Source organism: Bombyx mori, chromosome 19, assembly GCF_030269925.1.
Source record: "Bombyx mori chromosome 19, ASM3026992v2".
NCBI lineage: Eukaryota > Metazoa > Arthropoda > Insecta > Lepidoptera > Bombycidae > Bombyx > Bombyx mori.
The window spans coordinates 6,723,882-6,750,008 of record NC_085125.1 but is presented as its reverse complement, the minus strand read 5'-3'; the positions used below and the strand labels follow the sequence as shown (position 1 = coordinate 6,750,008).

General features: G+C 36.3%; 1 protein-coding gene across 1 annotated transcript in view; it reads right to left on the bottom strand.

Annotated features, from left to right (window-relative positions):
• LOC105842602 (uncharacterized) overlaps window positions 1-26,127 on the bottom strand; it is a 98,294-nt gene that overhangs the window by 59,901 nt on the left and 12,266 nt on the right. The window contains exon 2 of the mRNA XM_012696585.4: window positions 15,400-15,441. The gene's annotated coding sequence lies outside the window, so the exon portion shown is untranslated. The remainder of the gene's footprint in view (window positions 1-15,399; window positions 15,442-26,127) is intronic.

Here is a 26,127-nt window from a genome sequence, read left to right as displayed (position 1 = left end):
GAAAAATGTGACGGTAAATTTTTTTCCAACGCCGATAAAGAAGTTTCACTTCAAAAAACTCAAAATATGAAACGGAACGTTATTTGTCCAAAAAAAACAAATATCACGCCAGCTCACAGCTAATCCCTATTTATGAGGCATTTCCTTTTTTCCTTTTTTTGTGAGTCCGCACGGGTAGGTTACCACCCTGCCTATTTCTACCGTGGGGCAGTAATGCTTTTCGGCTTGAAGAGCAGGGCAGCCGTTGTACTGTTACAAGTGAGACCTTAGAACTCATGTCTCAAGGTGGGTGGCGGCATTTACGTTGTAGATGTCTATGGGCTCCGGTAACCACTCAACACCAAGTGGGTCGTGAGCTCGTCCACACATCTAAGCAATAAAAACCATATTTGTTTTTTTATCGTAATCGTATCGTTTTCATTACCGTAACATAGAAATTAGAACATAAACAAACACATACGTTCTTTTAAACAACGTGAGATAATGTATAAATAATATAATATACATGAGATAAAGACTATAACCATCAGGTTAGGTTACTCTGCAGCTTTCTGATAAAGATAAGATAAAGTTTTTTTTTTTTAATATTTCGAACGCTTGGTTTATAAATTATAAATTAATAAAATTAACATGAGGCTTAAGCCGTATAACTTCTTGAAGTTGTTATTAACAGTCTTCAATGACAGAATATTATTTTTACTTTTTTATTTGCGATACAGATTCCGAAACTATAATTTCCCGCGCGGGTAATTCCATCTTGCTTATTTTGGCCGCCAAGCATCCGTGCGTCCCGATCTGTAAACAGAATTATTTATCTCTTTCCAACGTATCTCAACATTGACCACAACAGTCATATTGTGATTCCAATTTATCAATAATTTGTGCTCAACACCCTAATTTTAGCTAAATCTAATCGCTAAAATACCAGTATTTCGCCGTCTGACCCTTCAGAGTTCAGATGGTATCGAACAGAGTTGTCAAAAGCATTAAAGAATCTGACCTTGACCCGTGTTGATTTCACTGATCCGTATCGCAGGTCGCTTAGACGGTGCAGACGGAACGCGTCTATTGTCTGCCTCCACACCTCTCGGGTCGTGCAATTATTTCTGAGCCTTGTTAAGAACCGATACGGAATATTAACAGTGAAATGTATCTTGTGTTGTCCGCTACAACAATAATTCGGAGAGTCCGTTGTCTGACATCTCTGTTGTTTATGGTTTTTTTTTCATTGGCACTTCTAAATCGGACTCGGATAGTTTACGTTTGTCGGTATGAAAATTTTTGAAGACCCATTGCCCAGCTTTTAAAATTTAATATTTATGAAATAAAATAAATACGTGTATACTTAGAACGTCTTCACGATTGACTTCCACAGCGACTTTATTTCTGAATGCAAGTTTCCCGCTAACGTAGTAGCAAACAATGAACCACAAGGCTACGACATAACAATCTAAAAAAAGATTTACTGGTGGTAGGACCTCTTGTGATTCCGTGCAGGTAGGTACCACCGCCCTGCCTATTTCTGCCGTGAAGCAGTAATGCGTTTCGGTCTGAAGGGCAGGGCAGCCGTTGTAACTATACTGAGATCTTAGAACTTATATCTCAAGGTGGATGGCGAATTTACGTTGTAGATGTCTATGGGCTCCAGTAACTGCTTAACACCAGGTGGGCTCTGAGCTCGTCCACACATCTAAGCAATAAAAAAAAAAAAAGATAAATCTCGTAATAAAATTACAATTACAAACATGCCAAAATCGCGTTTATTAACACCGCATGATAAAATTAAACTTAGAATTTAAGTGTCGCAAAAATGACTTGTAGTGGTTCATACAGTGAGGTCGTAAGTAGTACCAGTTTTAGTAGATTTATAGGTACAAGAGGCGCTGCTATAGATACAGATATAATGAAAAATTTCGACCATCTTACGTTATGACATCTATCTCATTTACAGTATAAACAATCGATTAAAGATAAAGCCACATGGCTACATGCAATTTTGAAAGGAGCTGTTAATATTAGTAAAAAATTTAATTGCGAATTTGTTGTCAAGAATGTTAGAAGCAAAGAAATTTATGCTACGTTCAGCAAAGGCTTCGTTAAACCAATCGAATCGGTTGAGGTGGGTAATTGTCAACTAAAAAAAGCAGATGTCATTATAGTCATTAGAATAGAGTGGATGAGTGAAAAATAACAAAAACCTCCTTGGTCGCAACTTCGTTTAAATTAATTGCCACTTTAAAAAAAAACGCATAGTTATACCTTTGTCCCAAAATATTTTGATGTGGAAACATTTCTGTTATTAAATAACGTACTAAGGTTTAATGCATTTAATTAATAATTTTGTTTTCATTAATAACGATTCATTATTGAAAATAATAATACGTAAAATTACGACGCGCTTAAATCATTAATTTCTAATTGACACTTAAACGTACATTACAAATACTAAGTCTGTGTGCTTTCGTTTTGCTGTTTTTGGTTTGCAACGCTTTCTATTGTGAATTACAGCTTAATTCATATTTTAATGGGCTGTCGAATAATTTAGGAGCTTTGTGGCTTTCCTATTATCAAAAATACGGTTACTATTCATTCGCGAATATCGTGTATTGATTGTCTTGTAAAAAATATGTAATGATACATTAATATAAATGCGCGAACTATAGACGTTGGCTTTTTTTTATTGTTGTAGTTGGACAGATGAGTTCAAGAACAAACTATAATAGGATTAAGTGGTTATCGGAACTCATAAATATTGTAATTTGTGTTTTTCGATGACACACGATGACCGTCTTGAATGTGATTCATAGCTGTCTTCTATCTTTCAGCCTCACTACAACAATCGGTCCCTCGCTTCGTGCGTCCAGCGTATCCCTGCGATTCTCAATAGGGCGTCGGTCCACCGTGTGGAAGGCCTACCCACCCTACGTAACACGGAAGACGTAACGTAACCGTAACGTAACGTAACGTAACGCAACCCACAAAATTATAATTTGCTTAATTACTGGTGGTAGGTTGTAAGTCCGCCACTCTGCCTATCAGCCGTGAAGCAGTAATGCATTTCGGTTAGAACTATGGGGCAGCCGTTGATCTCTCTGGGCTCCGGTAACCACTTGACAACAGGTGGGCAGTGAGTTCGTCCACCCATCTAAGCAATAAAAAAATAACAGCTGTTTTGCTGAAATAATTAGTGTGATAGCACCTACCCACGCTGGTTCAGCATTTGACCAGCTATATCCAGATGACTTCCAGAAATACTTGAATACTTTATAATCTCTGTAAAATATGCACGTCATAGGTTGGGGAAAAATTCTTTTCGCATTATAGTATGTATGAACTTGTAATTAAATCTCTTTGTCTATACTATTTGTATCTGGCTAGTTTTGGTATCATTAAAATTTTAAATTTTAAAGAAAATAATTCCAAATTCAAATCAGGAAAATGTGTGATCTTTATTTATTTTTCGTACTGTCAAGATGAGTTAATCTAATGAAGGAATTCGATACATTTTAAAATTTTACTACAAAAAATGTAAAATATATTTCAAGGCGTTTACTGTCAAAATTAAGGTGCAATTAAGTCAACTCAAGAAATCTTCAAACTGTAATGATACAATTATGTGTTAAAATACATTTTCTGTTCGGTGATATTTTTAAAATGTTTAAGAATGTACATACCGATATACGATGTACGTATCGATAAATCATTTTATATAATTTGATAGATTTCTCGGTAAGCGCTTGTAGAATCGAACGCGTACATAAAAGACTGCAATTTGTTGAACAGAATTGACACGGAGATCATTATTTCGATATTGAAAGGATGCAAGATTGTAACGTTGGATTTCGTTTTGTACCAATGTTTTAATTACGACTTCATTGTACATTTTAATTACAATTACCGTTCTTGCCTTTAAAGTGTAGAAAGTTTTCTTTTATATCTTGTTACGGCGTGATTTTTCAAGTGAACGTTGAGGGCTCCAATATATTTCGAGAGCAATGAATATTAATAAGAATCAAAAATAATATGGAATATTTTCAAAAAAATTTATTAATCAAAAAACATCGTCCTGTATTATACTATTTTCTCTGAACATTTGTATTCTTATTTTAAGTGTCGCGTCCGGTCAGCGGATTTCCAGCGTATAAGCGCCATAGTGTCATGTCAAATCTCAATACAGTAGCGTGATTGACTTATTTATTTCTGACTGGAAGTTTCCCGCTAATATGGTAGTAAATAACGAACCACAAGGCTACGACATAACAATCACAAGAAAGATAAATCTCGTAATAAAATTACAAACATACCAAAATCGCGTTTATTAACATCGTTTTAAAAAAAAAACGATAAAACGGCAAACGCGCTTCATAGAAAGTATTCGCGTATCTGTAAGAAAAAGTATTGAAAAATGAAACTACGATTTCTGTGGAGAAAGTCTTCTGTTGCGACGTTCGATCTAACAATAACACTCAATCATAAAGTAATAACTCCATTACTCGTAATTTTATTAATATTGTTACGATTAAACTTCGAAAGCGTTTTTATGGTTTTATTTAAAAAATATAATATCACAGATACGTTTTTGTGATTCCTTTAGTTAAGGAACTTGTAGGATAAACTGAAGGCACATGTTTTAGAAGGACAAGTAATATTTAAGTGTAAATGCAGTAGTATAATATTGTTAGTAGTAGTTTCAAATCATTGTGGCTTAAAGGGTAGGACTTCCAGTGCATTAATATCGAGCGTTGTGACTTTACAAACATTCACGAATGACTTCCACAGTGAAGGTATGACATTATGTAATAAAAATCAAACTCGCATAATATACTCTAATCTGCGTAGTTACTGGAAGGAGGTTTTGTTAATCCGCATGGGGGTGGTACCTGTTCAAGATCTACATAGCGTGAAACGAAATGCAAAATGACGTTTGACGTTTTGACGAATGAACAAGTTTACAATAGCTGAGCATTGCTTCCACTTTGGCGCCTTTTTTAACTTACTATAATTTTCACAAAATAGTTAATTAGCGGACTAAAAATAAAATAAAACCTTTTTTTCCACAAACTGAATAGGTTAGGTGAAATAGATCTATTCGATGATTTGCAAGCGAAGAATTTGTCCCTTAGAAATGAGGTGACACTCTACAAAACTTTTATACGTCCGGTCATGACCTAGTGTAGTGTTCGCTCACGCGGCCCGCGTAAACTTGAAACCCTTTCAAATAATACAATGCCGTTTTTGCAGGATAGCCGCCGGAGCCCCATGGTTCATCCGAAACGTGGCCCTCCACGACGATATGGATCTAGAGTCCATCAGTAAGTATCTACAGTCGGCATCAGTACCCCATTTCGAGAAAGCGGCACGACACGAGAATCCTCTCATCGTGGTCGCCGGTAATTACATTCCCGATCCTGTGGACCGAATGGTAAACAGTCGACGTCACCTAAAACACATCATTTCGGCTCATACCGATCCAATAACAGTGCTTTTAGGTACCCCAAGTACCGGTCATCGTTCTCGTCGAACCCGTCGCTTGCGACGAAGGGCTCGGCGAGTGCTCTGAGGAATTGTTCGAGATGATACCAGCATCTCGTTTTTACCATCGCACCGCCCGCCACCGGAGTAGAATTCATCCATACTACCTGGAGCCACTGCGATCATCCACAGTGCATTTCCAGAAATCTTTTTTGTCACGTACCATCCGGCTATGGAATGAGCTCCCCTCCACGGTGTTTCCCGAGCGCTATGAATGTCCTTCTTCAAACGAGGCTTGTGGAGAGTATTAAACGGTAGGCAGCGGCTTGGCTCTGCCCCTGGCATTGCTGAAGTCTATGGGCGACGGTAACCACTCACCATCAGGTGGGCCGTATGCGCGTCTGCCTACAAGGGCAATAAAAAAAAAAGAAAAAAAAAGTAACCCACAGACACAGCCCATTGAATTTCTCGCCGGATCTTCTCATTGGGTCGCGTTTCCGATCCGGTGGTAAATTCTGCGAAGTACTGCTTTTGCTAGGGTTAATATTAGCAACGATGTCAGCCCCGTGAGCTAACCTACTAGTCGAGGTTACGCTGAAAATGGTCTCTCAAGACCATCAGTTTAAGTAAGAAAAGAAAGGTGGTACTTGGTATCATTAACCATAAAAAATAACCGCAAACCACAGTTATGAGCTCATACAATTCACAGATTATGTATTAACGTAACCGTGGATATGTATCTAAACTAGAAATGAAAATAATACTCTGTATCATACATGTGCGCAGTAACATTAGTATACCTAAACTGAATTCTTATTTGCAATTTTCTGGAATTGCTACGCCTGTCGCATGATTCAAAATGCAATGTAATTGCGACGTGTCTTCGACATGCCGCTACGGTAATCACAGAACGCAAACTGTTTTGCTGGTCGATAGTGTCGATAGTGAAAGATCTGTTTCTGACAAGTTTTATTTATTTTTATAGCCTTATGAGATAGACAAAGCGATTGCCAATAACAGGGATTCAGAAAAACCATAGCGAATTTACCCATAGTGAATTCTGCTACAACCTTCTTAAGCTTTGAAGAAGGGCATGTGATAACATGTGAGGTGTTTTATCCGATGTATTTCATTACAAAAGAAGCATAAATTTGAGGTGTGTATTCAATATTTTATGTCAGCTGAGTATTCGGACAATTTAAAGTAAATATTTTGCCATTTTTCGGGTCCCGTCACGCAAATGAGCTTTCGAAAATTTAATTTCGTGCTCGCAATTCACTTCTATTTTACTCAGACTATTCTTTAAATCGGTGAATTTTTGAAAAATATACTTTCATTAAAGGCTAAACAACAGTGTACCGAATTTACGAAATAAGGAATCAGAAGGTTTCATAACGAGACATGTAGAGTATCATCTGAAAACGATATCCAGGAAAATTAATGAGATATTGAAATAGTGAGACAGATTGAATCAACAAATTCATAAAATAGAGGGTACCCCCCCTACGTTCTGAAATTGATTTTAGAGTTTACCTAATTATACGTCAATGTGTTTTTGATTATTTTGGAATAAGAATATTGCCACTCATGAAATAATAATAATAATTCCATTGCAATAATAACAGGCCTTAAAATAAGTTTTTATTGTGTCTGCAATTTCCGAAACAGATACATCATTATTGTTTGCGGCAAAGAATTTTTGATGTACTATTTTTAGGCTCTGTAACTTATTCCGCATATGGTGCAGTCGTGATGTAAAAGAAAACAGAAGTGTAAAAAAACAGTGCTACATCCTCAATAAATACAAATATCCAATTAAATTTGTAAAATGCGTTTTAATATTCTCAGCTCTAACAATACGCTCACAATATTTATCTATACATCACGAATACAATTTTATTTTTTAATTCGCATTCAATGAAAACACCTGTCGGCTTTCGAAGCGCCGATGGACGTGACTCGTTTTATCATTCTCGTTAATCAGTCCTCAATCTCGGATCCATTACTATAATTCCTTTATGCGAGAACAATTAGCAAGCTTGTAACAGTGAATGCGCCTTATGGAACTTTAGTACTCCATAAAAGTACCGACAGCACAAAACGTATATAATAATTCGGGATGAAAACATTCGATGGTATTGTTATGGTGAATATGATAGGTTGGGGAAAAAGTTTCTTCGCATTTTTTAAGAAGATTCACAACATTTTTTACTGTAGTTTATTTACATTTAACTAAAGTATGTAGGTACCATTTTGTTCGATAACTTTTTGCCATCTTGTAGGTGGGGACATTGTCCCATTGCTATAGAAATTTTGGGGCTTCTGATCAAAATACCCCGACAATTGGTTTTGGCAGTCCTCGCGTGATGTTAACCTGACACTTCCTAAAGAATTTTGAAGAGACCGAAACAGGTGGAAATCTGAAGGTGCAAGGTCAGGATTATACGGTGGATGCATTAACACCCAGTCAAGCTCTCTTAATTTTTGCTGAGTGGCTAAAGATGTGTGAGGTCTAGCGTTTTCATGATGAAAACCACACTGCTTCTGTTGATTAATTCCGGCAGCTTTCTCTCAACTTCTTGCTTGAATCTCATCAGTTAATCGCAGTAGTATTCAGAATCGATGGTCCTGCCTGGTGGTAAGAGCCCATAATGAATAATGCCCTTCCAATCCCGCCACACACACAGCATCACCTTGTTGCGAGTTAACCCAGATTTCGACACAGTCTGTGAAGCCTGACCGGTCTTTGACCACGACCTTTTTCGCACGTTCTTGTCGTAAGTGATCCACTTTTCATCACCAGTTATCAGCTTCTTCAAAAATGGTTCGGATTCATTACGTCGTAATAAAGAATCAAAAATGAGTACACGGTTCATTAGGTTTCTTTCAGGGAGATCGTGAGGTACCCAAATATCGAGGTTTTTTGTGTACCCAGTTTTTTTTAAAATGTGTCAAACCTTTTTTGTTATCAATTCCCAGTTCTTCAGCATACATACTATATCATACTATCATCTTCATACATACTATAATGCGAAAAGACTTTTCCCCAACCTATCATATGAAATGGTTAGGTACCGTACACAAGTAATTCATGTCAAGAAGACAATTTTTTTTTCATCTGATCTCCAGTCCAGAACACATCTGCTCCATAGGCCATCGGTTCTGCAAAACGTGTGCCGTATCGTCGTCGTCGAATGTCGTACGTATGTATTTTTTTAAAATAAAGATCATTAACAGTTATCGTGTTACCAGGACGCCCGAAAATCACGTTAAAAACATTGAATTAAAGAAACTCAAAAATTTTAAATAAATATGTGTTTAGACGGTCCATAATAATTGTATGTAGGTACCTAATGTAATCGAAATCAAATGCAATTTGTAAGTTGATAAAACGGTGCGCGAAGGAGTCGTTATCGTTAGCGAGAACAATATTTTTTATCTGTGTAACAAAAACTACAGAATTTTTTTTTTGTTGCTTAGATGGATGGACGAACTTACAGCCCACCTGATGTTAAGTGGTTACTGGAGCCCATAGACATCTACCACGTAAATGCGCCACCCACCTCGAGATATAAGTTCTACGGTCTCAGTATAGTTACAACGGCTGCCCCGCTTCGAACCGAAACGCATTACTGCTTCACGGCGAAAATAGGCAGGGTAGTGGTACCTACCCGTGCGGACTCACAAGAGGTCCTGCCACCAGTGAACACAAAATTAAATAGTATAAATTGAAACTGTTTTTTTTTTTCTATAACAGCTACAGTAGCCGACTTAACTTAATAGGTATAATATAAGGCTCTAATAAAGAAAAAAAAACAGCTACATAATATTTAGTATTATGATGTCTTTTTCATTTTGTAGGTACAAGAAAACCGTTCTAAGACAAAAACAGAATAAAAATGTTAATATTTAAATGAACATAAATCTTGAGGTGTGAGCGATTATCGTCCAATTTCAAAACGCTGGACGAATATCTACTAGTTAATGTAAGAATTTCGTAAACCCGCAACATAAAGCGAAATGAAATGGTAGAAGTGACATACACGAGGCCGTTGACCCCGAGCCATAGAAAACTTGCGTAGTGTTACATGATATTTAACGCATATGTTTTATTGTTCGCTATTTTTCTTATATCAGCGTGTCAAGAATTATAACCTGCTTTCAGGAATATTCACGTCATATAAATTAAAAAAAAATATCTACTAACAAATGTTTATTTTCCATACGAATTACAAAAAAAACAACTTGATATAATTTAAAGATCTTGGTAGCAGTCTTATCTTTAAATCGCAGAGCACAGGCAGTTACGAAATAATAAACTAACACACTTTTATCGATTAGAATTAATTACGCGGATGTTTTAGAATTTTTTATCGAAATCACAGTAATAATAAATAGTTGCCAATACGTAGCGCACACGCATTCGCCGAGGCAGGTATTAGCTAAATAATATCGATTTTGAAATACGTTTCCGTTTTTCATTCGTTGCGGGGCAAGGAAAATTACAGTGCCTCGACTCTCATTACTAAGCTAAGAAATGCATTAAAATGACTGCAACTATGCGGGCACTGCGCTTCTCTAGTAGCCATTTCCTTCCCCGCCCCCGACAGGAGTGACAAGACCAAAGACTATTATTCTCGATTGCGCAGATGACGTGAAAACCACACACGCTAACGTCTTGCTGTCGCGTACCAAAGATTATATGCTACACTAGATTGATCTGCCATTATGTGATCGTATTATGATGATCATTCTACAAGGTGTTATTTTTGGATACGCACGCAGCATAAGAACTAAAAATAAAGTTAAGTGATAGTGCAAGTTTCTTGGGTCGGTTACCATAAAAAATCCATCGAAAGTGTATATAAATAACTCACATTTTACATGCAAACTATTATTGTTGAGTGAGGCTGTTGATCCAACCCGGAGGGAGCCGACGCCGAAGTGCCACCACTGCAGTGGCTGCAACGAGGACACGGCGGAGCACACGCTCGCGTACTGCCCCGCTTTCGCGGAGCAGCGCCGCGTCCTCGTTGCAAAAATAGGACCGGACTTGTCGCTTCCGACCGTCGTGGCTACGATGCTCGGCAGCGACGAGTCCTGGCAGGCGATGCTCGACTTCTGCGAGTCCACCATCTCGCAGAAGGAGGCGGCGGAACGGGAGAGGGAGAGCTCTTCTTCCCTCTCGGCGCCGTGCCGCCGCCGTCGGGCCGGGGGTCGGAGGAGGGCGTTTGTCCAGCTCCAGCCCCTATGAGGAGGCAGTCTCCTCCCGGTGATGGTCACGGGGCGACCTAAGGGGGTTGAGGCTGCGCCGCACGCTACCGTCACTCTAGCGCGCTGGCACCAGGAGGACGGGACGGCGGGTCGGCGGCTGCGGACTGCGATGCGGTCCGCATTTTCGTCATCGCTGTCGTCGCCGAACATACTGTTGAAGAGCAACCCGGTCGGCGGTGTATCGCGTTCCGACCCGGCAGGCTGGTTCTGGCCCAGCGGGATATCCCGGAACACCAGCGGCACCGCCCGGGCGGCCTGGTAGGGCCGCCGTACCGCGGAGACTGACGTCGTTGGTCGTCGACTATCGCCTCGACGACCCGTCGGTCGGGCGTCCTCGGGGTGGCGCCGCGTGTCTGGTTGTAGTGTTGACCGCGGGAACCCCCCTACTCTGAACGGGTTCTGACCCCGGACGGAGATCGGACGTCGGGTGTAAGAGTGCAGGGGAGTCGTTTAGTGGGTGGGCCCTAAAATCCTTGGGCCCGCGATCTGCTCTCAACACCTGCAGATCGTTGAGTCTCACATACCCCGCGCGCCCCCTAGGCGCGGGGACCTCGTAGGAGGTTCGGCCCTCTACCCGAAAAAAAAAAAAAAAAAAAAGGCTGTTGATCCAAAACTTTTGTACGTTAATCATTGTTGGCTCACGATACATACATAAAATCTCTTGAATTCTTATAAACAATAGAAGGGTGAAGGTATTTTATAATGCGTTTTGGTTTTAAAACAATCGAATAAGGGCAAAAGCAAGCTTAAGTTCGCTTTACGAATATTAGGATAAATACATATGTTCGCCATGACGACCGATGATATTATAACATCTATGAATTCCTTATATCTACTTATACAATAAAATGTAACCATTATCTTTTTATGAACTAAAGAGGTTATTATTATATTTTACGAATCACTAAAAACCTGCATGAATTTACGTTACCTACATGAAAATCCGTAGACAAAAATTTATAACATATTAGTGAGTACAAATTTCGTTAAAACTCAAAAACTTTTGCGGCTATGCAACCATGCGAGTTGAAGGCAACTAAAATAATAATCGAATCGAAGAAAAGCATCAGCCTAACAATCGTACATCCAATGAATAATGGCACGCGACTTGTATATGACACCCATCGCGTGCGCAGTGTGATGCGCGGATAATACCGGGCCATTTGCGGTTAGACATGCCAGTATTACTTTTGTAATGGTCGATGTAGTTAATGGAAGATGTACGACTATACGGTTGTCGATTTGAAATGCTCCGATTTGGCTTTACATCGTTATTTTATGAAGTACAGGTAATTTTTTATAATAATGAGTTATCAAATGTTAAACTGTAGTAGCAGCCGTTTCTGGAAAAAAATTGGCTCAAACATTATCTGTTTGGTTTTCAATGTATTCGCTTTATAGGTTTACGAAATAATTTAAATTCGCCAATACGATAGATACACTTCTTAATCTTCTATATTTAAAAAGTTTTTTTTTTTCATTTAATTTTTGGTAGTTCGTATACTAGACATACACAGTAGCTTGGCCCTTAAATTTGGAATTCATTATCAAAATTACGTTGCATTTTCTCGAAATAAAAATTTGTTTGCGTAAATCACTGCTCTATAAACTACTAGTAGAAATGTAGATTCGTTTGTACGTAAAATTACGGACTATCAAACACGCTGTCGCATTTATTAAACTTGTTTAATCGTAATTAATCGTATTTATTTATACAAACCAAAAGGCACCGAAAGAAGTGAAGAAGCTCTACAAACAACTATTCAATATCAACGAAAGATGCGCAGGAAGCACAAAAAATTTAAATAAAAAAATAATTAACAGCTATTTTTACGGCTTAACAACATAACGGAATATATTAAATGTTTTTAATGAAGTGAGCAATACTTTTTCGTAAGTAGACACTATTTACATATCTCTCATTAGTTTGATCTACATCATTACATTTTATTTATATATCGAGAAGCTGGAACGTGAGATAAGATCGGTTCATTCAATCATTATATTGATGATACGATTGTTTCATGAAATCGAGGTCGGATGCGTCTTATTCTGTATTCTTTATAAAAAAAATTATTTTTATTGTGACATTTTGTTTCTTCTGGTGGACCTGTGAGCCTGCTGTAGCCCCATCGTCTTGCCTATTTCACAGGACAATGAGGCGTTTTGTGTAAACAGAGTCATTTTTTTTAATATATTTAGTGTTGTGTTTTATTTTTATTTTTTTTATTGCTTAAACGGGTGAATGAGCTCGCAGTCCACCTGGTGTTAAGTGATTACTGGAGCCCATAGACATCTACAACGTAAATGCGCCACCCACCATGAGATATAAGTTCTAAGATCTCAGTATAGTTACAACGGCTGCCCTACCCTTCAGACCGAAATGCATTACTGCTTCACGGCAGAAATAGGCAGGGCGGTGGTACCTACCCGCGCGGACTCACAAGAAGTCCTACCACCAGTAAAAAAGTGTGTGTATTTTTTAGTGTTCATTTATTTACTGCGTAAATGGTGGCACGGGCTGACAGTTCTCTTAGTGTAAGTCGTTACCGGAACCCTTAAGTATTACAGGGCGAATATCGCCTTTGAGCCACGAGACCAAAGTATACCTACGTTGTATTGTGTAACAGCTATCCCCTACCCTTCAAACCGTAACGCATTACGGTTTTGCGGCATATATAAGCAGAAAACCTCCAGTGCGAGGGCAACCTCAAGCGGCAAAGTGACTATAATCATCATGACAAGCTTTCTTGACGGTAATATGATATATTCACAAAATATCATAATGATCGTAAGCTGATATTCTCATACACTTCTTAGCTACATTCTCGACGGAGTGGTCGTGGCCGTCATGTATTTAGTGACCGGTTTTATAACCCAGTTCCTCGTCAGTGTGTTTGTGTGCAGACCATAATCTGGTCATTCAGTCATCTTAACAGAAAACCGCCACACGGCCTGACACCTTGCCTTTTTTTTTTTTTCCTGTCACACATCTCTAAAATATGTCAGCATTTTTTCTCATATAAAGCAACAAAGACACAACGCATTTTATTCCAATTTACAAATTACAGAACAATTAAATATGCGACGACAATAATATCAAGTACCCACGTAGTCATTTGAGCGACTTAGTCTGTAATTTGCTGTAATTTTGTATTTCCATTGCGAATACGAAAATATCACCACAAGGATACGTTAGAATTATCCGGTGGCTAATTATAGGAACCCAGACTGGTCTAAATGGAAAGGGCTGAGTTATTATTGGCAATCAGGTAATTTAATTCTGGTTAAATAACTAAGATAAATGGATGAATATTTTAGTATTAAAGCGTTTTCTTGTACGTTGTTTTATAAAATTTCTATATGTGTTTTCTTCTTTTTGCCCTTATCCCACTGTGTGGGGTCGGCGCAGCCTGTTCTTTTTCCATTCAGGCGTATCACACGTAATATATAGTGAGTATAGTCATGTCTTTCTCTCGCATATCCTCTGTCACACAGTCTATCCGAGTATTATTAGAACTTTAGAACGGCCAAGAAATTGTTTAGCTGCTTGTAAAAAAAAAACCAAAATATCATGAAGTCATATTTTGAAGTCGTCGTGGCCTAAAGGATAAGACGTCCGGTGCATCCGTATCTAGCGATGCAACGGTTTTCGAATCCCGCAGGCGGGTACCTACCAATTATTCTAATGAAATACGTACCTAACAAAATGTTCACGATTGACTTCCATAGTGAAGGAATAATATCGTGTAATAAAAATTAAACCCGTAAAATTATAATTTGCGTATTTACTGGTGGTAGGACCTCTTGTGAGTCCGCGTAGGTAGGTACCACCACCCTGCCTTTTGTCTGCCGTGAAGCAGTAATGCGTTTCCGTTTGAAGGGTGGGGTAGCCGTTCTAACTATACTGAGACCTTAGAACTTATATCTCAAGGTGGGTAGCGCCTTTACGTTGTAGATGTCTATGGGCTCCAGTAACCACTTAACACCAGGTGGGCTGTAAGCTCGTCCACCCATTTAAGCAATAAAAAAAATCATTAAAAAAGTTCAGCTTAAAGTAAACAAAACAATGAATTTTATTGTTTAAAAATCGATTTGGATTTCAAATGACGTTGGGGCTTTAGCTGAGTTGTAAATTAATATTCAAGCATATCTAATCTAAACTTTTGCTTTTCCCAACCTATCATTTGTATAGTTGAACAAAGAACCAGCGATTACTTCACTAATGGATCCTGTCAGATTGTATGTAGATATTCCTGACCTCCCGAGCGAGTGTCAATGCTTTGTGAACTATGCCACGGTGTGTACCACAACCACAATACTTACACAACATATAGCTTATAAATACAGCACTATACGCGGAAAAATAAATGTATATAATAATTCTTTAACATCGTTAGATAAAATCATAGATATGTCACTCCCACAAACTTTACCATACTTATTACAAGTCTTCAAATTACCATTTTTTTATTGTTCATCGTGTATGTTAGAGCCGACTTTATTTCAGTTCTTAGATATTTTTTTATCGATTTAATATTTTGTTTATTCATTTTTTTTGTTAGACGCAACTTTGAAAATTTAATATCCATTAAATTATTTTTGTCATTGGATTTTTTTTAAATGCTTTCAAATTAAGAAAATTTTACATACCTCAAGTCTTCATAGTCCAGTTGATCGGTGTTTTGCAGAAATCTAGAAAAAAATATAATAGACAATAAATATTGGCATTAATATAAAAAAAAAAACGAAATTTGTTGATAGAAATCTTAGTCATTCGTAGGATAATAATAACGGGCCACAAAGAGATTTAAACGTGCACAAATCGGAATAAAACTCTTTTGATCACAGTATAATTACAATCAAGGACAAAATATAACAACAATCCGTAAGTTTGTTACGCACTGAACGCAACCATATGTAATTACAATAAACGAATATCATATCATAATTCGCACCTTTAGGATTTAAGTGGCTTAATCCAAAATTTCTGGTTTTTTGGTAGCCGCCAAAAATGTAATTGAGCGATTTTAATCTCATTTTTTTGTTTTTTGATTTAATAGTATACATACTTTAAGGCCTTGTTCGGACTAGGCGAGTATTTTAGTCGAGTACCGAGTAATTTAGTGGCTAAACTACTCGCTACTCGCCCGAAAAAATAGAACAAAATGGATTGACTTGACTAAATTATTTACTAACCTACTCGACTAAATTTTTGGTGCTCAGACACATTTAGCTACTAAATTACTCGATACTCGACTAAAATACTCGCCTAGTCCGAACAAGGCTTAAGGAACGCACGCAATTATTTAAAATAGATTAAAAAAAGTACGTTTTTCCTTTCTGGACTAAAAGAGACTGCTTAATTTTATTAGCTTATAGAATATATAGGTATGTTTATAAGCAGTTCGAAGTACAAAACACATTTTCTTAAAATTTTTAGTTAGGCCACTTCAATTCTAAAGATGCGATATATCGAATCGAAAGCAGCTTAGCATATTTAATTTATGGCATAGCATCAAGCACATTTATCGATTTCTTTGTGATGCTAAACGAGTGCAAATTACGAGCTCATACAATAACTACCTAACTGACTCGACGTTGCAATAGATAGCATCCCTAACTGCTGAGCCGAGGGTCGTGGCTTCGATTCACACATCGGGCAAACATTCGTATGATGAACAGGTTTGTTTACGCTTTATTTGTCTATATTTAACGGCCATCTTGTGTAGTGGTAACCGACATGGTCACTACACAAGGGGGCCGCGGGTTCGAATCCCGCCAAGGGAAGATATTTGTATGATAAATATAAAATGTCTTTTCCAGGGTTATGGATGTATATTAAATATATGTACGTGTATAATAAAAATCTTACATTTATTTCCGTTATCTGGTACCTGTAACACAAGTTCTTTACGAACATAGCACGGGACCAGTTAACGTGGCGTGATAGTTAGTAAATATTTATTTATTTGTTTTAAAGTATATATGTATGTATGTCCGTCTCTGGTACCCATAACAAAGGACATCTTAATTTGAAGCCGAGTGACCGTGCGTGATTCGTTCCCAGATTTAGAATATTCAAATTTAAAACTATCCCTGACGAGAAATTTCAATACCGAAAATCATATATAAGGTAATATTGAAAAAGAAATTAAAATATGTAGTTAATGAAATAAACCTCAAAACAATAACAACAGCCCCGAAGAAACTACAAAAATAAAATATTCTATTAGTTGAGTACATTCGATTAGTGAAGAAAGTAATAATACAGTTTACCTGAATAATTACACTAATAATAAATCCGTGCTCGATATGCCCACTGCCCATAGTTCATTCACTTACAGAACAATTATAATAAGTCATATTACTTCAAAATTAGAGGATCGGGAATATAGATCGTAGCACTCAACCTTAAGGTTCTTTTTAGCATTCGGGTATACGATAGGTGAGATATGGTACGATGGTCAGCAGCCAAGCGTGAACGGCTACCCAGAACTACAACTTAAAGGTTGCTTCCTTAGTTTTTACGCAGCCGATACGCATACAAAATTGCTGCTATTAATCTCGATATGATTTTTTATGATTCATATTTTAATTAGATTCCAGCGTTCGTTTAGAATAACGGTTTATTTACGGTGCATATTAATGAACCCATTATGGTTCTATTATCTTGAAGTATCCACTTTCGCAAATCAGTGTCAATATAAGGTGCCTTAAAAGAGACAAACTTTCATAGGTTCAAACAAAGAGCAACAGTAAAATCCGGACTCTAAAAAGAACCGTAATATTTGTATAATAAAATAAATATAATAAATTTCTATTCGGTGGTCGAACTTGTGTAATTATTTTTTTTGTGCAAATGCTTACTACATTCACGTATCTAACCAAACAGTCGCCTCTGTTGACTCGTTTATTCTGCCTCACTCTATAGCTGCGGCGTACTAAAATATAAAGCTTTACAAGTCAATAAAACGTAAAGCCCCAGACAAGGCCACGTATTTCATTAAGTTTAGATCTCACAATAAAACAATCATAATTCAATTCATTAGTAGGTATAATAAAATATAATAACCGGTTTCAATTGGTATTGAAACTTCAGACTTGTTTATTAGAAGAATTATTTTTTTCAATTTGTTTAGTGCTCAATTTTGGATGTATTGGCTCGACAATCGAGAGGGACGTAAAATTAGGCTTTATTTTCGATGGAATGATTGTTGGACTACTAATTAAAACATAAATTACTCAGTGGTAAGAAATCGACTCATCCGCAGAACAAAGTCCGATGTGATCATAGAGCAAAAACGAGTTATATAGCTAGGCGAAATAAGGGATACGAACTCTACGGACGTGTGTTTTTGGAATTTTTGTATCTCATTTAGTTTCGGAAATATATAATTGAATAACGTTCTATCTGTCGTTAGCTCCGCATAAAAACGTACGGAATGATCAAGCGCCGGCCCGCACGGAGCGGCCGCACTGTTCGTTCGTCAGTCCGGCCGCTGTTCGTTGGACTTGTTGGAGAGAGGGCGTCTTTGTGTCAAGCGCTTAGGTTTTTACTGTTTGATTTTAAATTAATAATGTAACACGTATTTTGCTCGATAAAAAATATTTTTAGACATGTCACGATCACGGAAAATGTTGAATATGCTTAAGGCTGATACAGAAGACCCTGACCTTAGTTCATCATTTTCTAATGTAGCTGCTGTTCATATGGAGAAAAATGTAAATAATATTAAGTTGCCAACTTTTCAGTTGCATTATTTCATAATTCACACGCTATTAAGTTCTAAATTAAAAAATATTATCTATATTGCTTTTTTGTTTCAATAAGTGCTTGTAGTCGATCGATGTTTTTATAAGACGTTTTTTGACGAATAGGTAATGAAACGCATTTTTAATGCAAAAACACAATTGGCGTAATGCATATTCACAGGAGTAATCAATCTTTCTATAATAATTAACTGTTAAAAATAAAAGCGTTATGAAATATTAGGACGATATTTTACGAACACTATTGAACCTCTAAGCGTTCTATGTGAATATGGGACATTTTTTAACGAACTCTGTGACGCGATTTGTTGGTTCGTTAGATAGATGAGACGTTGTTACTGGGATAATGAAATCAGTTAGGACGTTAATCGTGTAAAAAAGTTGTTAAATATAACGATTTTTTATTTAAATTTTGTTAAATTATTTCTGTATAATTAAATTGTTTTGCAAAAACATAAATATAAATAGTATTTTATAAATTGTCATAAAAATATGAGTTTTTTTTTAATTTTAAGTTGTAAATGACGATGATACCTGTAAGACATACAAACGTCACCTTTGCCTCCTGGACCAGTAGAAATCAGTCAGGTACTAGCTGATGTATTGGAAAAATGCTACATGAAGATAGTGGGACCAAGAAAATTACCTGCGACAGCTCAGTACCTAATCTCGTGCCTGATGTATCTGCCTTGGATGCTTACAGCAACCAACCTATTATATTTTGTTTGAAAGTGCCTTTAAGTTACGAAAATTTACCACATATTCAGCTTGAAGATTTAGAAGATCACCACAGTTGTACTCCGTTCAATTTGGAACTGTCAGTACCAGCACTCATGCAATCTCCTACTAATATCCATTCGATCTGCAACACCGTATTCTGCCCTAATCATGTATCATGACCCTGAAAAATACAACACTAAAGCCATAAAAGAACGCCAGTATCGTGACATTGTCAACTCAAACTTCAATCTAGGTTTTCATACTCCCAAAAAAGATTAGTGCGAGGAATGTCACGTTTTTCGATTGAATAAAAATCCAACTGACCAAGAGAAAGAAGCTTTTCAATAACACCAGACAAATAAGAAGGCAAGGCATTTAAAAAGCCTAGATAAAAAAGATGCTGAGGAGTCAAACGGAAACATGGTTACTGCTGTTTGATTTTGAAAAGTTTTACAGTGTCCTCTAAGCGATAAAAATATATTTTACTATAACAGAAAGCTATCTTCTTTTAACTTTACGGTTTTTGATATGGGTAAAAAGAAGGCCATTTGCTATTTGTGGGATGAATCTGTACAAAAACGTGGAGCAAACGAGGTAAGCAGTTGCCTCTTAAATTTTATACAGACTAATGTTGAACAAGGGACCAAGGAGTTCCGCTTTTGGTCAGACAATTGTGCTGGCCAAAATTGTAATCGCTTTGTATATTCATTATACATTTATGCCGCAAAAAGTTCAACATATACATTACACACGGTTTTTACAGAAATGGCATACCCAAAATGAGGGGGACAGTATCCACTCTGTCATCAAGAGAGCTTCTCAAACCAAAACTATATATACCCCTCATTAATGGCGTTTATTAGTAAGATGGGCCAAGAGTGAAGGAGAACCCTATGTTGTTCGAAACGTAACCCAGGATGACGTATTCGACTTTAAAAGTCTTGTTAATATTAAGGTTTGGATCGAAGACATTAAGGGCAAGAAGATTAACTGGAATAACATCCCAACAAATTTGTTTTTTAAATATGATCTAACTCAACCTGATTATGATATTTTAGTAATTCGTAGTAATACGAGGAACTCGGTACAAGCTGAACTAAAAGCTGCATATTCTGGACCTATTATGATTCCTGCTGCGAAGTATAAAGATTTAATGGATATGTGCCGCTCAGAACTTATTCCCTTAGAGGAACTCCATACTTTAACTCTTTGCCACATCATATAACTGTTACTGCTTCTGAAGAATCGGATGATAATCTATCGGAATAATTTTATCTAGTGTCTGCTTCCTCTTTTTAGAGCTGAATTCTTCCTACTAATTTAGCGAAGCAATGTTAATTATAATATTTAATGTTTGTCTACATGCCATTTCATTGCTATTAAGTATGTGCACCAGTTATAAGTCTAGGTTACTATGTAAGACTGATTGATTAATTATGAAGGCTGATTATTATAGATTAGTGATTAGAAGATTAGTTCTACGATTAGTGAGTAGATAGTTTACTGGTGGTAGGACCTCTTGTGAGTCCGCACAGGTAGGTACCACCACCCCGCCTATTTCTGTCGTGAAGCAGTAATACGTTTCGGTTTGAAGGGCGGGGCAGCCGTTGTAACTATACTGAGATCTTAGAACTTATATCTCAAGGTGGGTGGCGCATTTACGTAGTAGATATCTATGGGCTCCAGTAATCACTTAACACCAGGTGGGCTGTGAGCTCGTCCACCCATCTAAGCAATAAAAAAAAACTTTGAGACTGCTGATTTTAATGTTGTTATTATAAAAAAAAAATAAGTTTTATTATCTTCGTCCGCGTCTGCGTCCTGCAATGTTCTAATTGATACATGAACCTGTAAGTTTTCTGTAATTTTTAGTGTTATGATTGCTGTTTATGATGATTCTTTACACCAGTTTTGAGATTTTTTCGCTTAATAAACGATTTTAAATAATTACTATCTTTTTTATTTAGTTATATAGGAGGGCAGTGATGATATGAGGAACGTTATGTTTAAATATTTCAAGGTTGTTATTTACGTAGGACTCATTAGTAGTTAGTAATTCCAAAGAAAACCGACTCATGTTAATATAGAACGTCATTTAATTTACATGTGTCCATAAAACAACGTGTAACGTTCACTAAGGACCCTCGCTGTTTTGCCATAAAACGTCTTATGTTAATATAGAACTCACTATCTCCAGAAATAAAAGAATAACAGTTATAAACTACACAGTATTTAATAAAGCTGAGACGTAGTAACAACATACCAAAAAATTTAAACAACAAGTCGCACCGTTTAAATGTTACACAAGTCAACAACTTCTTTAACCTCTACTGAAAACTATCAATCCTATAGATAGGACTATATTCTGCGGATGAGTCGAAATATTCAAAGGCAAAGGAATATTAAGCGTAAATATATGTATTTCCCCAGCCATATTAACCCTATTTAGTTGTGGTGACTCTAGTTAAGAGGTTGAAGTTTCTCACAGTGGCGTAAATTAAAAAAAACCGCAGCTCTGTTCTCGCTAAGGGCATCGTATCAACTCTAATAATGCGTAATGATCATGTACGTCGCTTAGAAATGAGGAGTAACAGACCAAAACCCCTACCACGGAAGTGTATTATTTTTTTGCAGGAATTCATAAATTAATAAACATTTCGATGAATTAGACATATAATATAGTAAGGCAATAAAAACTAATAGGTTTGAATTGATTGATTGAGTACGACAGTAAAGGTTAAATGATATTTATTTTTGTATTGGGTCGCAAAATTCGAGCGGTTTTGAAAAAATCCTATCCTCCCTTTTTTGCTTTTTATTTGTTTTCTCTTCACAGTTTTGATTTCGTTCAACATTTTATAATAATTTTTTGCGGAACATCACCACGGCTGCTTACTTTACATGGATCTATTAATTCAATTTTAATATTATTTGCACCTTCAATTGGCATGTATATCAGAGATGTTTTATTAGAGTTCTAATATTGTATTGCTACGCCGTTGCTATAGCTTGAAAAAATAAGTCGTTATTGACACTTTATATCTTAATTACTAGTCTCTCAGGCAATGAATCAAATACTCGTACAAGGTCGCACATGATTCATCGAGCCACTCCTACCACCTTACTATAATCTTTTTTTTATTGCTTAGATGGGTGGACGAGCTCACAGACCTGGTGCTGGTGTTCAGTGGTTCACGACTCACCTGGTGTTCAGTGGTTACTGGAGCCCATAGACATCTACAACGTAAATGCGCCACCTACCTTGAGATATAAATTCTGAGGTCTCAGTATGATTACAACCGCTACCCCACCCTTTAAACCGAAACGCATTACTGCTTCACGGCAGAAATAGGCAGTAGGTAGTGCGGACTCACAAGAGGTCCTACTACCAGTAATTACCAACGCAAATTGTAATTTTGCGGGTTTCATTTTTTATTACACGATGTTATTTCTTCACCGTGGCAGTCAATCGTGAACATATATTGTAAAGTACGTATTTCATTAGAAAAATTGGTACCCGCTGCGGGATTCGAACTCTGTTGCATCGCTCCATATTCAGTCCTATTTCATGTTCTAAAATTACGGTTTTAAAGTAGTCGTGCATTTTTTTATTGTTGTTTCTATCTCAGTATTCAATGTTTTGTCTGACGGTGTTGTATTTGTGGACTCCAGTTACAGCATAATACCAGATTGGATTAAGTTCGTTTTCGCAAATAAAACCTAATCTCTACTTATTGAAATGTGAAGGACCAAAGGAGGCGTTCGATCTATAAAACTTCTTTAGAGCACTTACGGTGCTAAAAGGTCACTGCACTTCCAATAGAAGGTATCTTAATTAGTAAATTTTTAAATTCGGAACCTTGAATAACAATTAGTCAATTCTTTTATCAATCAAAGATGTCCTGAAAAGGAATATCGGCTTGTGGATTCATATTGGCTCGGTAACTTAAAGAATCTCATTACAAATTTGATGATTACGATCAAAATTTATTAAAATTCGTTAGGAAACGATTTGTCATTGGATATAAATTTATTTTGGCTCAATCCAATATTTTTTTGACGACAGTTTTGCCTACGTAAATGCTACGTAAATGCCGCTATGTTTTATTTTATTCTAATTCCATATTATGCACCTCGTCGATCCTAATATTTTATGTATTTGAAGAAGGAAAAACGGTAACCGAATATAATTTGAATACAAATGTAATCTGTTTATTTTTAGAACATTTTATATTGAAATTGGTGAATTTTATACAATACCTAGTAATTTCTTCTAAGTTTTTCAAACAAAAAATAGTTGTTTTAACCAATTGTCAAAAAAAAATTGTCAAAAAAATACGATATTGTTTTTTTTTGTTTAATTTTTATTTTTTAAAACCATCTCAGAAGTAAAATAACCTTTTATATTATGTTCAACCAACATCTTATTATGCGTGTTTTGCATACAATATAACGAGAGAAATATTATAATCAGATTTAGTTCATCGTTCCACAACACATTTTACGTGCAGAATGCAAAATGAATTAAAATTTCATTTGTACAAAACTCAGCAATATTATATAAATGTATAATCAACTATACTCCATATACAGAAAAATATACAATTTTAATACATATATTCATAATCAATTTTTTATTATTATTTAAGCGTATGACTAAAAAGGCGTTCGAATTGATTAATAAATTAAGCAACTTTCTAATTAATGTTAAGACAGAATTATATTATAATTTGAAAGCTACTTTGAAACCGCAACTTTCTAAAGAAATGAAAAAATAAGAACTGAAAAATAAAACAACGATTTGAATAAATCATCTAAATGTCATTGCAAGTCATAGTTTTTACAACTTTATAGCTATTTTATTTTATTCTAACAAAGAAACTTTAATTAATCGATTACATTTACATAATTTCTGATTTCGTATAGATATTATCCGATCTCATATTATTACGAAAACAGTATAAATTGTATCGTCATAGTACAATTAACCTTGGATTTATAAAATATACGTAATCCGGATTTAATTGAAATATAATTCTGAACAAATGTGTAAAAATAAAATTGATTTTAAGAAGTGATAAATGCATTGACTATGAATATAATATATCGTCACTGTCGCCTCATATGTCGCAAAGCTGTATGCATAGTACACATTGACGCGTATACAGATTGGTCACTCACACAACTAAGGGCGGAGCGCAGTCGTACTTTGCTACAAACTTACTGGTGGTAGGACCTCTTGTGAGTCAGCACGAGTAAGTACCACCACCCTGCGTATTTCTGCCGTGAAGCAGTAATGCGTTTCGGTTTGAAGGGTGGGGCAGCCGTTGTAACTATACTGAGACTTCAGAGCTCATATCTCAAGGTGGGTGGCGCATTGACGTTGTTGATCTGTATGGGCTCCAGTAACCACTTAACACTGGGTGGGCTGTGAGCTCGTCCACCCAACTAAAGAATAAAAAAACTCCTATCAATTATTTTGACGCGGCTCTTGAACTAATTCTCGAGGTGTCTCTCCAATATTGGAGCTTGGTCGTCAACTAACCAAACTTGTATCTCTGACCATAGACAAATTGGTTACTAAGCCTATATCATTATAAGTTTTTTAAATATATATTTTTACGTATACAAGCGTATGAAATACTGAAATAGTCTAGAGTCTGCGCGGGGAGAATTGATGCCATCTCCGAGCGACGGTAACCGTTCAAAACGAGGTGACAATAAATATAATAATATATGTAGTTTCAAAACTAAAAAAAGACACGCTTAAACAGTAAATAGAACAAGCAATTTTTTTTTCCTGTTGATACTTACTGCTAAGAATATTAGAGCGAAGTTACAAAATTATTGTATTGTTATCAATTCTTGTGTCAAATTATCAAGTTAGTTGTACGTCTTAAAGTCGACGAAAATGACATATAGAGATTCCTTTCCTTCCTTTCCTTACATGCAATCAAACATACATACCAAAAAAAATGAAAGCGCGTTAAAAATTATTTATTTACCTATAAAAATCAATCGCTGACTACAAGAATAAATTCTAGATTCGTAGCGACCGACGGCATGAATCTTAATATTGAACTAGATAGATCATATCAGAGATGTTTGACATTTGAAAAGATCGAAAAGGCTTCGCAAAGCTTTATTATTAATTATTAAATCGAGTCGACTGATTTATGCAGTGATTGAAATGTTTATTCTTGTATTCATCATTTAACATTCAAATCATGTTGTTTCACCCACATTTTAATTATTAATTCGACAGTGTTGCGTGTGAACGATAAAAATACACAAAAAAAGTTTTGCAACGAACGTTGTAACAAAGAAAATAACACACCATTTTCTATCTGTTTTAATTCCGTCATCATATCTACATGAATTCTATAGGCTCATCTTTATTCGAATAACCTTTTGTTAACAAGAATAATATCGGTTGAGGCCACTTACAAAATACTTTCAGCATGGTCTTTTAGTAATTCAATATGTTTTTTTAATTGTATAGTCAAGCTCGTTTAAATTGGCTGTCCAATTTAGGCGGTTACTAAAGTGATCAGACATCAATGCACCTGCGTATCTTGGGACAAAATATTGAAGTTTTCACTGCGTTGATTGATACCCTGGTTATCTTTTAAGTCAGAACGCATGAATGATTTGCGGCAGAAATATATGTAGGTACATAATAAAGAATGTTTCAAAATAGGGGTTTAAATAGCTCCTTAACATTCTAGAATTAAAAAATATTTTCACTTTCTACGTAAATAAAGTGGCGTGTAAAATTTAGCGTCATGCCTAAGTAACTGTTTCACGTGGCCTTGTTAGATTGCAACAACCTCATCAACTTTGTTTTGAGTAAGGAAATTTTTTAGAGATACTCCAGAATAATTAAGT